Here is a 5,625-nt window from a genome sequence, read left to right on the forward strand (position 1 = left end):
TATCATGGATCAAGTGTTAGATCCATGGGTTTGCCGTGACACCGAGCAGAGACCTGCAGTCCAGCGGTGCAGGATGTCTCTCTGAAGCAGAGGATGGCGGTCGTCTTAATTTATGTCAGTCTTCTCAGACAGCCCACAAACATTGGAAGACTTTCTGATCAGAGACTGGAGCGGTGGTCCGGAGAGAGGAGGATGTGGAGCCGGAGCTCGTCTGGGGGGCGGAGCTCGGCAGCACCTGGTGTCGTTATGTCCTGAGTCTGAATCTGCTGTCAGGAGGCTGACCTGGACCATACCATGCGTGGTGAAGCATGTGTAACAAATGTTCGCACATTTGGAGTACTGTGCCGGGAAGAGGACGTGCTGTCGCTGAAGGATGTCCGAGCTGAAGGATGTCCGAGCGGAGACACCGGAGCGTCCTGTCAACAGCAGGTAACTAGGTCAAGCTAACTAACGTCAGTAATCGCCGGTGGTTTCACGTAAAATATAATAAATAAACGCTAAACGTGAGACAGAAATATGATGGAGAAGATGCGAACAATGTTTCCATTTTCAATAGTTATCAGACGAAAACGTTTTAGTTTATGTCGCTCCATGCTAACGGTAATAGCTAATTACTAGCTAACATTAGCGTTAGCTAACAATGACATCAAATGACAGGCTAGGTTGAAAGAACACGTTTTCTTGTGGACGAAAGAGTGTGATGCAAAACATGTCTGAGAAGTCTGGGTGACAACATGTTGGTTTTTTTTTTAGCTAGCTACTGTCAATAAAAAAAATCTGCCACTACACATGGAGACGCATTTGAAGCAGTTAGGCCAAGTAAAGGAATAGCGCATGCTAAACTGCACTCATCACAAGAATATAGCCTGCAAGATGTGGTGAGGGAGGTCGCGGAATTTAGGATAACCCGACTGACTGACGTGGAGTCACGGTAAGAAATAATAAGTAAGAATAATCATTTCTTTAGAGGTTTGCATCAGCTGTGATGAGCTCCTCTGGCCAAGGAATTAAATGATGTTGATGTGGAATTATTTGGGTTTTAAGACAGGTGTTTTTTTTTTATATTATTGTGGTTACTTTTTCATTTTTGACAGTCATTTCAGACCAATCCTGAGCTGCAGATATGTTCATGTTTAGGCTCAGAGGGCTGCTGTTTGAGGTGAAAGGTGTGTTAAGAGGCTCACAGAGGGACAGAGTCGGACAGCTGCGTTTCAATTATTGTGTTTGTGTATACGGTTTGTTTTGGAGTATGGACATAGTTGATGACTTAATACCTGCTGACTTCACTTGACCTGTCTCACTGCCTGTCTGTCACTGCGGTAGATTGATGCCGCTGTACTGTACTGAGTGTTGTGCTCTCAGTAGAGCTCCGGTTATAACGGCGGTGAAATTAAAAACACTCCAGCGTCTGTAGTTAGCATTTTCTGGAGGAAGATTTCATAGAGCAGAGTCCCTGGATTTGTCTCCAGTCATTAATGAGATGTTGATTCTCTTCCGGTTATATCACTTGATTACGCGTGAATTCGCGAGATTCACTGATACACTGCACTCTGTTGGAAGAGCATTTAATTGTTCTGCCTCTCACTTCACGCCGCTCACTTAGAGATTGGATAATCTTCCACGGCACACCTGATGATTTCTTACGGCACACTTGTGTGCCGCGGAACAGCTGTTGGGAATCACAGGATTGGAGCACAGTTATGGGGCCTTGCTGTCTGATTGGCTTCTTGTGTTTTGGCTTTGATGTAAATCCGACAGGATTTACATCAAAGCTGGCGGGACTCGGCGAGGTAAGAAGACATACTACTAGCATACTACCGTTACAATTGTGCCTTATAATGTTAGCATTTTCATATTTGAACTTTTAAACTACTGTCGAAAATTTTGTGAAATGTAATTGCAAGTTATTTGAGTTTCATTTGGACGATGTTTGTCATTTTATTTTGCTAATTTATTCGCGGCTACTGGTCTTAGGTCTGAGCTAGCGCTCTCTAGCGAGCTAGCTTTAGCATCATGTCGAATCAATTTATAAATGGTCCGTCGAGGCAGAATATCTTTACAGTTACTCCATGTTACAGTTACCATGATGCTAACAGTAGATGTGTCTGGTGTTAGCAAACACTATTGAATCTAAGAGTGCATTGCATGGTTTGACTGATTTGATGCTACTGACAGACAGCCTATAATGCATTGTGAGTTGATAATCTAGGCCACAACAGTTTATGATTGCTGTGTTTTGTCTTGTGTCTATCTGGGAAGGTGTCATTATGCTAATAATAATATAATAATGCTAAAAATTGCCAGCTTATGCTATTTTCCTTGATTAATGTTGTCTAAATGCCATTTTTAATGTAGGGTTTGTGTACAATGTTGGCCTGACTAATTTTTTTTAAAACTGTGATATGTAGCTAATTGTATGTGGATTTTGATGGTAGCTTCTTGATAATAGTCCTGTTTTTTGTGAGGATGTTTTGGTATTCTTATGTAATAAGGTGTAATAGTAATACCAATGTCATACTCATCAATGGCTAAATTTGAACGTTCGGTGTATTTGGATAATATTAAACTGAAACTCATGTCACTTGGTAATGAGAGGTTAAAAAGAAAAGATAATCATGGGGATATACATTTAACCATGGAGTCAGGGCTGTAGAAATTTACTGTAATGATGAACTGGTAGTTTACTTCACCATTTAAGATTTACATTGTGTCAATGTCAATGTTACTCACTACTGTTAGCAGACTATTACCCAAACTATTACCATTTCTTTTTTTCCAATTTGTCATGTCAACTGGTACCTGAAGTATGTGCTCCTGTGACTAATATTAATGTACTGTGTGTGTGTGTGTGTGTGTGTGTGAGAGAGAGAGAGATTGGAAGTTGAAAATGTAGGCTTAAACAGCTTTGGATTAATTTGTGTGTGTGTGTGTGTGTGTGTGTGTCCTCAAGTGGTGCTGTGAAGCATTTTCATTGTAGGCTTTAATCCTGTTTTCTTCTGATATTAATACTGCAGTACTATTTTGATAATAGAGGTTATTATGTAATAAGGTGTATTTGTAATACCAGAGTCGTAGCCATTAATGTCTTAAATTAGGCCTCATTTCAAGAGAGAAAAAAGTTTTAAAAAAACCCTGAATACTTTTTTCAATAGTAATGGAAAAAAAATAATTCTTGATGGGAATGCACAGAGTAGGTCATGTCAACTTTTAGTGAAGCTTATGTTTTGATATTTGTATATTTGAATAAAATTGACCAATATTAATGAAAAAAATATGAAAATGAAATATACATTTTTTTGGTCATGAGTTACCTTAAAAGGTGAGAAAAAAGTTGGTAAAATTTTTTTTCTACATTTCCTAAAACCAGTTTTATGTCATGAGGTCCTTTTTGACCCCTGAGGACCATGGGTGCTATAAAAATGTATAAAACATGTAAAAATGTATGAAGAAAGTTAAAATTTATATTATCTATAAAGGATGCAGAGGGGCACATATGCTGAAAATTTTGCTGTTTTTAGAGGTGCTATTTATATTCAGCTTTATACTGATTTTTATGAATAAGTGATGCATTAATTCAGTTATTTAAAGCATTAATTACACATTATTATTACATTGCTGCAATGCTCACGGTTGTCATCCTGTTCTAGATAAACACTGCTTCACCTAAGAGACTTGAGTATCCAGTTCTTCATTGACCTTCAGCATTCAGTTGTTTGTCTTCACCTTTTCAGGTAAGCAATTTAAAAAAAGTGCTTTTGTAATGTTGAGAAACACTGAAATTATTATTCATAAAGAACTTTCAACCACTGTTCTGTGATGTCACGTATAGTGATATACAAATATATCTGAAGGAAAGGTGTATTTGGGATAATCAATATTATTAGTATTATTCATGTATTTATTCATTTTTAAATCAGAGAATGGGGGAAAATAGATTATTAGTACAAAAACTAGTAACTAGTAAAAAAAAAATTGGTTACAATAATGTTCATTCATTAATTGACGCTTGGTCAAACTCTCATCTAATTAAGTATTGCTGTCTCATTAATGTATTTATTTATTTTGTCGGCTAAAACCTGAGGAGCAGAAGAAGAAGATTACTTTATTAATCCCACAATGGGGAAATTCAACCTCTGCATTTAACCCATCCTTTTTTACACACAAGTGAACACACCATGCAAGGAGCAGTGGGCAGCACATTACTGCGCCCGAAGCCATCACCATGTTGTTTTTTCACATCAGAATAAGTATTTCACATGATGCAGATTTTTCAGCATGTGGTCCTCAATATATAGTATAGAAGTCACTGTATTTTCTGACTTTTCCAGGTTTCCTGTGTCCAGCATCTTCAAGACAGACTAAGCTAACTTTTCATATTTTTTGCACATTTATATTAAGGTTAGGTTTATAGTAGAGTATTTAGTTTGTATAGTTTAGCTTTTTATGCTGGTCTAGGGACAGTTAAGTTAGCGAATTAATTTAGTTCAGATCACTTACAGTTGCATATTATTGTTACAATTGTGTTATTTTGTGAGTTATTGTTGTACAGGCTATTGTATATTGCAGGACCAAGTGAGACGAGGAAGACCACTGCTTCCAAGATGCCGCGCTCAGAAAGTGCGTTGGACAAGTCTCGACCTTGCAGATCCTGCCCCACTGAGCCCAACCACTTCCGACCATGGGATACCTCAAAGACCTCCGTCAACCAGCCGGCTGTTGATGATGGATAACACACCCACAACTCCTTCTCCAGTCTACAAGGTATGGGTTTGTTTTTTTCCCCATCACAGTGGACACAGACATGGCCTGATAATACAATCTGCTGTCTTAACTACTTCCTTTGAATAATAAAATATTAATTCACAATTGAGTATTTATAATGTATGAATAAATTTGGTATTGTGTGTCATCTGGTTCTGAAAATACAGACACCCCTACAGTCCAAGAACAGCTGGATGACCTCTGGACCCACTTGCCCCCGTTCACCAGTTGAAAAGATAGGCTTTTTAAAAAATTCTTCAATTGTTAATTCTGTACAAAGTGATACACAAAACATTGTATGTCTTCCATTTCAACAAACACAAACATGAAATGTATATTTCAATACATAACTTAATGCAATTCAATCATACTAAACATCTTTTTTTTTTAACCAACCATTGCACGCACTTCCATCCAAGGAGAGGTTGCATCTTGATGGTCACTTTTTAGATTAACAAAACTTTTGTGAGATTTGTAATTGTTGTTTCTGGGGAGGGGGCGGAGAGGGTAAGTCTAAACATTGCATGCAAGAGACCAACACCGGTGTCTCAGGGGAAAGCTATCTGTATACACAAGTATCAATCTACTTGGTTGCTTCAAAATTTTACGATAGTTTTGCAATTCCTGACCCAGAGAGAAGCACATCAAACAAACAAAAAAAGCAATGGTAGATTTTCAAGGCCTTTCAATGAAATTAACATTATTTTCAATGACATTCATTTTGCAATTAACATTAGTTTTATCTTCTAAAACATAACTATAATGACATTCAAATGTAGATTACCACAAACACAATAATAAACTTCAAGTCTCATTGGATAAAATAAAAAAAATATTGACAGTCCTGAAATGATGGGTTAAACA

General features: G+C 37.6%; 1 long non-coding RNA gene across 2 annotated transcripts; it reads left to right on the forward strand.

The window, feature by feature from the left end:
• Positions 1 to 261: 261 nt before the first annotated feature.
• LOC131960486 (uncharacterized) lies at positions 262 to 5,127 on the forward strand. Of its 2 annotated transcripts, none has more exons than XR_009389683.1 (3): positions 262 to 429; positions 3,648 to 4,761; positions 4,929 to 5,127. It is a non-coding gene; the product is annotated as an uncharacterized LOC131960486 (long non-coding RNA). The 2 variants fall into 2 exon arrangements; XR_009389685.1 differs by lacking the exon at positions 262 to 429 and adding an exon at positions 1,748 to 1,790.
• Positions 5,128 to 5,625: the final 498 nt, after the last annotated feature.

Source organism: Centropristis striata, chromosome 22 (assembly GCF_030273125.1).
Source record: "Centropristis striata isolate RG_2023a ecotype Rhode Island chromosome 22, C.striata_1.0, whole genome shotgun sequence".
Classification (NCBI taxonomy): Eukaryota; Metazoa; Chordata; class Actinopteri; order Perciformes; family Serranidae; genus Centropristis; species Centropristis striata.